This window comes from Antennarius striatus, chromosome 4, assembly GCF_040054535.1.
Source record: "Antennarius striatus isolate MH-2024 chromosome 4, ASM4005453v1, whole genome shotgun sequence".
Taxonomy (NCBI): domain Eukaryota; kingdom Metazoa; phylum Chordata; class Actinopteri; order Lophiiformes; family Antennariidae; genus Antennarius; species Antennarius striatus.
The window spans coordinates 8823655-8836079 of NC_090779.1; positions in this window are offsets into that span (position 1 = coordinate 8823655).

Here is a 12425-nt window from a genome sequence, read left to right on the forward strand (position 1 = left end):
CATTTTGCCATGTTACTCCTTTTAATAATAATCTTTACATCCCGCGAAGCGGTGATGTATTGTAATTATCGGTGTTTGCGTGTTCGTCCGTCTATCCGTCCACCAAATATCTTCACAACCATTGCAGATAAAAACATGAAAGAAAAAGCACATTACTCGGGCGACAAAGGGGATGAAAATGAGATGATGACCTTGACCTTGAGAAAACTAGGTCAAGGTCAAATTTCAACTTTTGTACATTTTTTGCACATATCTCAGGAACCTGATAAGATAGAAAGACGAAACAAAAGGCGTTATATTCAGGGAGGCAAGGGGATGAAAGTTAGATCACAACCTTGACCTTGAAAAACGAGACCAAGGTCAAATTTTCACTTTTACACCTTTTTAGGTACACATCTCTGAAACCTGATGAGATATAATCACAAAACAAAATGCAACATTTTCAGGAAGCCAGAGGCACATAAATGTGTAGGTCAGGGTAAGATTTTGAATTCAGGGGTGACACGGGATGTTGCAGTCTCTGACTGCCTTGTTTAAAATTGTGTATTCAACCACAACACAACACATTTTAGATCGACTAAGGAGCCCCACAAAGACACATGTTTTGAAGTCCAATGCCCGTAGTCCAATGCCCCAGAACAATGCCCGTAGTGTCCACAGGGTGGCAATGTCACACGTGTCTCGTCACTACAATTAAATTTAAAAAACAATTGTCCTCTTGTCAGATACAGACTTTGCTGTGATGAAACGTTTACAATCAGCAGACCAAACAGTCATTATGCTGCATGTTTTTATATACGTATTTTTTGTTTTTGCTGGCTTTATTGTATTTGATTACATAAGACTATCCTCTGTACCAACATGACCTGTTTCTCTTATGTTATTATACAACTCCAAACACATGCAGGGTTGTCAGACCAACACAGAGGGCAGGAAAAGTAGGAGAATCACAAGCTAAAAACAGAGGAGGCAATGATCCACTTTTCAAACTGGCTTCTGTATTTTAAGGTTTACTGGTTTAGGGTGAGAAGTTTTTTCCTGTTTATACATTCTGTGGAAAATAATATCCTGTAAGAAGCCATTAAGTTTCTGTCTTTGAACTCACTGAGAGCTTTTCTTCCCCACTGGCTTGGAGAAATGAGGGTGAGCTGCTTGACTAAGGACTTCCCATCAGCTGGCTCCAACCTTCCACACATGTTTCTGATAAACCTCCACAAGCCCCAGTAATCTGAGGGCAGCTCATTCAGAGACAGGGGGAGTGATAAAAAAAAATGGGTGGGCGAGAAGGAAGAGAAGGTGATATAGGAGGGAAGGGTGGCCTAGAAAGCAGAGCAGGAACTGGGCAAAAGAGAGGGAGGATGAAAGGACACGTTTTAGAGCTTGTTGTTGGCATCTCCAGAGATGGTACTGTGAATATTTTGATTTAAAATGTCAAAGTTCTTTGCTCGTCTTTAGCCAAATCCTTGTCCAGTACACGCAATATATATTTACCATTGCTCTAAAACACTATATCATAGTAAAAGATTGCCTGGTAAATAAGTAAGTAAGAAAACAAAAGCCTGTCAGTCATTTTCATGACTTGAATCTAATCTGAAATGAGTTTTTTGAAACTTGATCAGTTACTTTGAGTACACTTAGATATTCTCTGTTCTCTAGATGTTCTCTGTCTGCATGGGTTCTCTCAGGGTTCTCCGGCTTCCAGTCACCTCCAAAAACATACAATTGAGGTAAATGGATCACACCAAACTGTCCTGAGTGTGTGCTTGAGTTGTCTGTCTGTGTGGCCCAGCGATGCACATCTCACCTGGAATGTACCCGATTCTCATTGATAGGAAAGGCTTCAGCGGACCTGGGACCTGCAAGGTGGATGTGGATGGATGGAAAACCCTGCTCACAAAGGGCTATTATTCTGATAATTATGGCTTTGAATATCGATTTTTTTGTTTTTAATTTCATTACAGCAATTACTCTTCTCTCAGGCCTTTCTGTTCACTGCACATACTCTGGCGTCTTCCACAGACGCACTTGTGAATTTGTTGACTCTAATGGTTTCTCTTTTTATTTGACATAGTTTTAAATTTAATTTATTTTGCTGAGTTGGTACTATTAGCTTAATTTAACAAAGTTACATTAACAAGAGGCACTTACTCCCACAAAAAAGAGAGATCATTTTAGATTATGTGAATTTGAAAACCCACATTTAAGCCATTGTCCTTCCTCCAGCTGTTTGAAAAGAACTTTCTCATCAGCATTTACAGTATCAACTCCTACATTTTTAATGTAACACACATCTTTTCTTGCTCTGACATGTTAAAGTACCCATAACTGAAGACTAGAACCAAAAAGCACACACACTCTGCAGGACTTGCCTATGTATCACACATAATGTAATCTGTCATGCTTAATTTCCCCTTGTCCATCATAAATCATCATGAAACCCATGGATAGACAAGTGAGTGTAAACACCTGTTGTGGTGAATTTCTCTATTTAACATGTTAGAGTAGATGTGTGAATATGAATGTATAATATAGGGCTTGAAATAGAAGGAGATTGGGCGGGAAGGGGTGTCACTGGCTGAAAGAGAGGAGTGGGATGGACTGTGAAATCTAAAACAGATGCAGCAGGCTACAAACAAGACCTGACTGGAATAACTCACTCACTGACTTTCTATTGTTTTTCTTCGTACAGGTAGATGGGAGCACTCAAACACAGAAGTCTTTACCCAGCAGGCCTCCTCTCCGCTCCCTCCAGCCCTTCAGATACCAAGGACAAGATTCCTGTTATAAAACACAGTTGCAATGCATTTAAAGGACAGAAAAGGAGGAGAATCATTCAATGAATGTACACAACCAAACAATTAAATTTACTGACACAAACACAACGGCAGGAAAAAGACGATCCTCAGATTTGGCCAAACTGTTTAGGTGTGTTAAAGTGTTAAACACTAAGGTAAGTGAAGACTCCATATATTTGACTAAAAGGTTTGGTATAAATTAGAAAATAATGCTATTACAATAAATACAAATAATTCAACAAGATAATATTTGTTGAATATCAATGTGCAAATATGCAAAACATTCAGGAGAATCTACCGTGTGCATCTCAATCAAGCTGGGGGATCCCCAGGCATTTCCAGGCCAGATGAGATACACAATCCTCTTGTGAGTTCTTGGTCTACATCAGGATCTCCTCCCCATTGGACAAGGCCTGAAAGAAAAAAGAGGAGTCCTGGAGGCATCTTGATTGACACCTGAGCCACCTCAACTGGCTGCTTTTGATGAGAGGGAGCAGCAGCTGTACGTAGCGGTCCATCCAGATGTCTAGACTCTTCACCCTGTCTCCAAGGCTGAGCCTGGCCATTCTATGAAAGGGATTTAGTTCAACTGCTTGCGTTCATGATCACTACCCAGAGTCCGTCACCATAGGTGAAGGCTGGAACCAAGACTGGTGGAGATGGAGATCTCTGTATCACGGCTCAGCCCTCCCTTCAACAAAATGGACTGAAACTAAAATGTCCCCAATTCTTGTTCCCATCACTCAGGAACAAGAACTGCAGATACCAAAAGTTATTTGCTCAAGGCAGCAGCTTATCCACAGCTCGGATCCACTGAATTCCGGCAGACAACCACAGCCTCAGATCAGGAGTTACTGTATGTTCACATCCTTTCCATGAATATCACAAAATGATTGGAAACAAAGGGGAGCCTTGGGGGAGCATTACACCTATTGAGAACATCTCTCCTTCTGCTGAGAATAAGGGCAGATCTCTCTCTCTGATTATATAAGGTCAGGGTGGGTCTGATTGATGACAGTGATACCTCTACAGTGACCCCACAGAACTCCCCAAGGGACAAGGACATTGGCCAAGTCAAAGTCCACAGAACACAAAGGCTAGAACAGCAAACTCTTACCACCCAAAGAAAAGTTGTCCAATAACTGGGACAGAATCTGCAGTGTTCCTCTTGAATCTGGCAGCCTCCTTTTAGCCTCACCTGCAATATAAACTCACACATTCCTTCACTTTCTAAAAGGCACAATTGTCACTCATCACTGCTCCTGTCCTTCACACAATATTGAAAAAGCCTGTCAATGTAGGCAGTCCAACTATATTCACCTCTGAATTGTGTTCTATTGCATTCCAAACCTTTTTATATGCAATAGCTAGCAAAAGTATTCGTTTCCCACATTTTGTCACATTAAACCACAAATGCTTTTTATTGGAATTTTATGTGGGAGACCAACTCAAACAGGCACACATTAGCAAAGTACAAAGAAAATTATGTATGATTTTAAAATGTATTTACAAACGAAACACTGAAAACTAAGGCTATAAAAAAGATTTCCCAAGCTTTGTACATCTCACAGAAAAGTGCTCAATCCATTTTCCAGAAATGGTAAGAGTATGACACAACCTTAAACCAACCAAGACACAGGCTGAACAAGGAGAGCACTGATCAGAGATGCAGGCAAGATGCCCACAGTGGCTCTGGACTAATTGCAGAAGTCTACAGTTCAGGTGGAGAAATCAGTCCACAAGACAACTATCGGTTGTGCACTGCACAAATCTGGCCTTTAGGTAAGAGTGCCTAGAAGAAAGCCATTGTTAAAAGAAAACTATAATAAATTCCGTTTGCAGTTTTCCAAAAGACATGACGGGCATACAACAAACATGTGGAAGAAGAAGCACTGGTCAGACCATAATTGAACTTTTTGACTTAAATGCAAAATTAAACAAACTACTACTGCACACACTCTCAGCACACCATCCCCATTGTCAAACATGGCGCTGGTAGCATCATACTCTGGGGGTGCTCTCTTCAGCAGGTACAGAGAAGATGGTCAGAGTTAATGGGGAGATGGATTGAACCAATCTTGGAAGAAAAATCTGTTGGAATCTGCAAAAGATTGGAGCAGAGGTTCATCTTCCAGCAGAACAATGACCCTAAACATAAAGACAGGGGTACAATGGAACGGTTAAAAACAAAACCTATTCATGTGCCAAAGTCCAGACGTAAATCCAATCATGAATCTGTGGCAAAATCTGAAAACTGTCATCCACAAATGCCCTCCATCCAATCTGAATGATCTTGAGCTTTCTTGCAAAGAAAAATGGGCAAACACTTCATTCTCTAGATGCAAAGCTGGTGGAGACGTACCCAAAAGACTTGTAGCAAAAGGCAGTTTTATAAAGTATTGGTTTGGGTGAAGGGGTGGAGTGGGGTTTGAATACTTCTGCACAACACACTTTTCAGTTTTTTTAATTAGGATTTTTTTTTAGACATATATAATGTTCTTTGTATTTCACACTTGTGTGCCACTTTATGTTGGTCTTTCATATTAAACTACAATAAAATATATTTATGTTTGTGGTCATAACATGACAACATGTGGAAAAGTTCAAGGGGTATGAATACTTTTGCAAGCCAACAGAGTGCCAGCGTGATGGTTAAAAATATCTTAAGCATCAAAAGTCCATTTGGCTGACATTAAGTTCAAAAATATTATATATGGCACAGTGTGTAGCTAGTACAAATAACCAGAGCTTACTCACTCACAGACAGTTACTGGAGACACAGTGTTACATGCATAATAGCATACAGCAGCGCTCTAATTAAAACAATACAGCAGGCAGAGCATGTTGATGTTGGCACGGCGGGCAGGTCATACGGCAGCCTCTGAGTTAGAGGAGAGCGAGGTCATCGACTGCAGCGCAGGATGACACCGGAAAAAACACACACAGACAACACAAACAAGAAACTGACACTGTTGCCTAAGGTTGAAAATAAAGTAAGTTACCTAGAGTGTGTTCAGATATGCATGTGTGCACAGGGATGGAAGAGTGCATGTGCACATGGCTGTGTGTTTAGGGCCCAGAGGCTTGTTTAGCTGACCTCAGTGAAAGCAAACCTCATGACAGAAGGTCTGGCATTGTCTGTGTGCCCGAGCTGCTCTGGAGCCAGACGGTCTGCCGGCCGCCAGCTTTGCTTGCTTATAACGGCTGAGAACATCCGATCCTCTTGGGGAGGACAGGAGGGGGTGGGGGGTCTACATGCACAGCGCGCCACTTTCCTCTCAGTCTTTATCTTTGCTCTTAAGACAAGGAACAAGCATTAGCCACGTCATCAGCTGGTATGTTTATTATGTATGTATGAATGTTTGTGAGAGCAGATGTTTGTGTGAGGCAAAACAACAAAAACACAAACCCAGAAGACTTCAGTTTGGATTCAAGGAAATATAAATGGAAAGTTAGTCAGTCAGTCCTCTTCAGATTACCACCGCTATATCCGCCGCAGCGGGTCACGGGGAGCCGGAGCCTATCTCGGCGGCATAGGGCGTGAGGCGGGGGACACTCTGGGCACGACGCCAGTGCACCGCGGATAAATGGAAAGTTTTGTCCTGAAAACTTAGAACACACACGTGTGCGCGCACACACACACCAGGAAGAAAAATAACAAAACTTGAATTTGATCTGGCCGATTGCAGAAAAACATTCCAGTGCAGGTAATCACCAAATGTCACAGTGTCAGAGCGTTTCATTGATGAGTATGCCCCACTTTTATCCAGTTCACTTCCACTAATTCATCTATCATGCTGAGAGCAGTTTGGAGCTTTGTGGTCTGACAGAAACGAATGGTCTCTAATCACCACCAGACACCCATGTTCAACCATGACAGAACATTTTGACTCCCTCCTTGAGCTCTTTTTGCCCATCCAACAAACCCTTCATGAACTTCAAACATGGCCCCTGAGGATTCTTGGCCATTTTTGAAAATCCCATTAAAGAAATGTGGAACATTTTGATGTTTGTGCATTGCATAACTTCTGGATGGAATATTTCCCCACCTCAAATGTCTCAAAATAGTAAGGTGTAATTCTCCATGTGTAGTGTGAAGTGGAAAGCAAACAAGTCGGTGGGAAGGCAGATGTGCATTACCTCTACTGCTTCCACTCTCTGTTCACAAGTCAGTGTGGGAACAGGTAGCCAACTCCATGACTGCATGGAAAAAGGAAAAAACGAAGTAAGAAAAGGATAAACTCTCCAAGAGCACAGATTCATGTTCTGGGAGGCAGCAAGGGAAAACTTGAAAATAGAGAAGAAGGTGGTACATAAAACAGTGGAATAGTCACAATATTGCTGCTATACACACATAATAAGGCTGAGAACCGATTATATCATTGATTCACTCATGTCGTAATGTTGTTTTTCGTTGCAAGAGACAGATGTTTTCACCATAAACGCTGTAAAAACCTAACAAATACCATCTCCCCAGCAACAAACAGCAGGGAGACAAAGCTGCCACGAGTTCTGCAGCATTTAACAGGCATGGACAAATTATATTTCAAACCAACAGTAAATATTACATTCATCAGTTGGTCAGGATAACATCATTTTTAAACTGTATTTTATACTCTGAAAGCTAACAAGCATTAGTTAATAAAGTGTTTTAGCAGGGTAGGATATCTAAATGTTACTGTAGAACAACTGCTCAGCACCAAGGAGAAAACAAGCTTCACAAATAGCTGAACAAATTGAACCATTTAATAGCACAAAAAAGACTGAAATTTTCCATTGGAGTTGTTAGAGACCAAAAACCGAGCCAAAGGCGCCCTGGTATCAGCCTAACATTTGTGGTGTGAACAGAAACGCTCCAACCAAATGATTTCTTTGCTCCATCTTGCTACACTCCAACATCGAAGTTGAGGTTACTGCTCACTATCTGCTCATCTATTCTCCTTAAGGCGATAATTCTTTTATAAACCACAGGAACAAACGTGCTGCTGGCATGTCACATGAATTCACTTGGAAAATCTTTTTTTCACTTTCACATGATCAAATGAAAACAATGAATTTGCATTTAACAGTCATTTAAATAATAGCAAAGCAAGTTTTTTCAAAGCATATTTATTTTTCTAACACGCACATGATTCCTTAGCGTGAACACCTTCATGTTGCATATTGTTCGTAGATTACAGCTTGCTTACATGGTGGGAGGAGCGAGCAGTCATCTGCTGCCCAGATCCCTCAGTGTGTGTCCGGTAGCCAACTCTGTGCTACATACTTACAACACAGAACATAGCCCAAACACCACTACACATCTGGGATTTCAGCTGGCCAACAGCCACCAGCACTCCCCTTTCCTTCTCCCCCCAGTGTGCATCACAGCTCACTGTAAATGTGCATTTTCATACCTAAGCATGAAGCACAACTCACAGGGACGCTCTTTGTGGGAAGAGGTCAAATAAAGTTCACCCATAGGATGGAAAAAACATTTCTCTTTTGCAAATCCTGCTTCAAAGGTGCGTTCCAAACCAGCAGCACATCATGATTGTCTCAGGTACAGTGACAAAGCGTGAACAAATGCTTCACGGACATTGACCCCAATGCATAGTGCGGTGACAGGGTAGTAGAAGAATGTGTGAATACAACTGAGACTGTGCAAAATCAAGATGAAGATCATTGACAAGAATTTTTTGTCACACAGGAATGAAAGTAGTTCAGTACCTGATGGTATTGTATTTTTCCTCCATAACAATGCTTTGGTGGGTGCTTTGATTCAGAATATTCCTCATGACTAAAAATGGTTGTCATTTTCAACTTCATATCCTTCACATAATTTAGCAATATTGTCATGTGAAACTGCTCTGTTTGCATTCAAAATGTTACAAAACATTCATAATATACCTGGTGGATCCATTATGGAGTTGCTCATTACCAAATCTGACCGAATCCCATATTTTTCACACAAAAGACATTAATTTGTGGACACTAAATTATCTCATGCAGCATGCCTGGCCTCATCATCTCATGTTGCTGACTGCGATTTGAGCTTAGTGTTAGTCTTGATTATTTTTTATTAATAATCAATTTCAAGTTGTGACTCATTTTCCAGTGTGGTCTCAACAAAAAGTTACTCTCTACATTAACTTTAATCTTCAGATGTGCATTCTTCCCACCGCGTAGCTTAAACACAAAAAAAAAGATTTAGATGTGCCATCTTGAAGCTTGGCAGCTAATCTAGAATGAAAAATTAAAACCTACAACTGTAACAACTATTAGTGGATGGACACCTCACTTAAATCATAGCTGGGCTATGAGGGTCCAGATTACAAACAAGTGATATTAAAACACTACACCTCAGGCCTCTGAATCAAAGCGTTTCAGTAAAGTGTGTAATAATTGAATCTATACTGGAATAGATGTATAAAGTAGCACAAAACAAAAATACTATTATCAAGATTTTCAAAATTGGACTTGAATACAGAACTTGAGTAAACATACTTTCCACCACTGCAAGCTATTCATCTATCACAGCATCAGTTGACATGACAATAGCGTAACTACAAGGAAAATGAGTTCCCTGGCTGGAGTTGTTATTTCTGGAAAACAGTGTTTTCCCCGTCTCCCACAGACATAAAGGGAAACATTCATGATGAAATTACACAATATCAGGAAGCTGAAAAATGATTATCTACGATACGTCTGCTTTCTAATAAGCTGAAATTAAGTTATTCAGTTTCATCTCCACTACAAGACACCTAATAATCTTTTTTGTACTTTGCAGGAGAGCCAATTCCAGACCAAACCTTTACCCCCATCTCTTCATCTTCCTTTGTAACTGAACGAGGGTTGACAAGTTCTTGTCGTTCCTGGCCAGTTGGAGGGAAACCCAACAAAAGAGTCCTTGTTTGAGTCTCACCCCTGTTAGACAGCACACTTTGATATTAAAAACATTTTGGGGTGGGGGTGGGGGCAAAAGGAAAAGATGAAAAGGATGAAAACAAACTCCTACTGTCTCCTTAGCCTGTGTCTGTAAGTGTAACCCCATAATGGTCTCGCAAATATTGGTCCACTCCAAACAAAATATGAAAGCTCTTCTCCTCCTGGTGTAGTAACTGTGATTGGCCCCCACCAGTGTGTGTAGTTTGTTCTTCTAAAACAACCGCCTGCCTATTCTCTTGTATTCTCACACAGTGATCACTTTGACACAGGGGGCCTCTATTTAGATGTGAACATGCCTCTTAGGCTGGAATGGAGCCATTGCTAGAGGGAAGAAATCCCCTGATACTGTACCTCACCAACTGAGGGCATGCCAAAAACCTGACATACTAGCAGAAGCCTACTTGTGCCCAAAAACATGTGGGTGCCAGCAAAAATAAACCAACAAGGAGGACCAAACTTACCCTGCCCTCAGTTTAAACCTGTACCCCAGAGTGAGAGCTTGGCATCTTGGATTACTGGAGAAGAACTGAACTTTCTCATGAGAGCATCATGGGACATGAAACGCATTATAAGAAACATGAATTTCATTATATTCCTTACAAACACACAATTCAGCCAGATTCAGGGAATCTTCTTGAATTTGCAGTTTGCCCCGGGCAAAGGAGGAAAGAATGGCAGCAACACAGAGATGTATTAACGCTTTTCAGAAAAAAGTGACAAGCTGCAGCATGTCAGCCATTCAAGAAGAATGCACAAGCAAGTGTAATGAGGATATTCTTTTTCTTTCTGCTTTCAAGTTGTCTGCTATTATCCTGATTTTGAGGAGCCCTGAGGGCAGTTATTACAGCATTTATGATAATTCCCCTGGATTGCATCATTTTGTTCACACAGGCCAGAGAAAAAGAGACTCAAGCAATTAGAGGAATGCCAGTGGAGCGATGCAATGTCCTCTACGATGGCACAGAAACTACATGTTGCTTTATGTTTGGCATTGTTGTGTTTCGATCAACAGCGGGATCCCTGCATGCCTGACACACTAAGGCTCAGTGTTCTGAAGCTCACCCAGCTCAAGTAGCTGGGGGCTCATTCCTGTAATAGTGATTGTTTGCCATGTTAATGGCTCTAAGAACACCATCAGTCCCATCAGCCCTGACAGTCATACCTGTTGCCACAGGCAAGGGGACAGGCGTGCACATAAATCTGCAAAGGAATCCATGAGACCATTACAATCGAGCACAGCCACAAGATAACGAGCAACAGAGAAAATTATGCAAGTTTGGTTCACTTACCTTCCCACCTTTTAAAGCTAGAGAAAAGACAGCATAAGAAATAAATTCATGTCACGGAGTATTTACAGTATTTTCTGTATTTTATATATACTGTATATAGCCAGCCCAGACCAGAGATGTTGGAAGTGTTAAATGTGTTTAAGAATATGTAACTAATAAAAAAAAAAAAATCAAATAAATTTACACACAGACTACATAACACTCAATTTTTTTAAATTTCAGACAGAAATATTGCAATTTTCTTTCTGATGTACCATATTTATTTATTTATTTATTTATTTATTTATTTATTTATTTATTTATTTATTTATTGGTTCACAGTTGTTACAAATTATTTTTCAGCACCAGGTTTGTGTCAAACCATAAGTTGCAAAAGTCTTTGCATTATTGAACAAAGCATTGGTTCTGACTTCTTAACACATTGCAGGTGTCTTCATATGCTAAAACCAGTGAGTGATTTCCTCTTTCAAATGATTTCATATAAACAGCCAGGAGCACTGAGCACAGAGCTAGAATTCACCAAATAAAAAGGGAGGAACATGTAAATTTGTGTAGCCAATTGTGTTTTTCTTCAGTCTTGCAACAATAGTTTTTTTAATTTTCCCTTTTTCCTTGATTTCTTCTATGTATCCTGAGCCTCAGTTTAGTAATCAACAGATTAAAGGCGCCATACACTTCATACACATATTTTTATATACCTTAACCAGACACAACAATTTCAGCATATGTATTTATTCCAAGCGCCGCACGGTGGTGGCACGGTGGCACAGTGGGTAGCGCTGTCACTGCACAGCAAGGCGGTTCTGGGTTTGCGTCCCGCTCTGTGCGTTTGCGTGTTCTCTCCGTGTCTGCGTGGGTTCTCTCCGGGTTCTCCGGCTTCCTCCAACCTCCACAAACATGTGGTTCAGGTTAACTGACCGGTCCCAAATTGACCGTAGGTGTGACTGTGTGTGCGTGTTTGTCTGTGTATGCATGTGACTCCGTGGTGCACTGGCGTTGCGCCCGGAGTGTCCCCTGCCTCACGCCCCTAGTCAGCTGGGATAGGCTCCAGCAGATGAAGCGGGCTAGGAAGATGATTAAATATTTATTCCACTTTCCTGTAGACCTTTAGATGCTTCTGATATTTCTTCACAAAAAGTAAGAATTTGAATATAGATTATGTTCTTTTTCCTCATTGCTGAATTAGTACTTTTATTTCACTCTTATATTCTGAATACTCCTTCCACCACTGTCTTCAGTCTTGGCTGCTTTTCTAAATCCTTTGTCGGCTCCTTTTTCTCTCTCCAACGCTCCTCTGCTCTCTTACAGCCAGGTGCTGACAGAAGTCAGCATTCACAATCTTTTTGTTAAGGCCTTAACGGGAGCCAGATGAAAGACAGCAGCAGATTAAGATGTTAAACAGCCTCTTATGGGA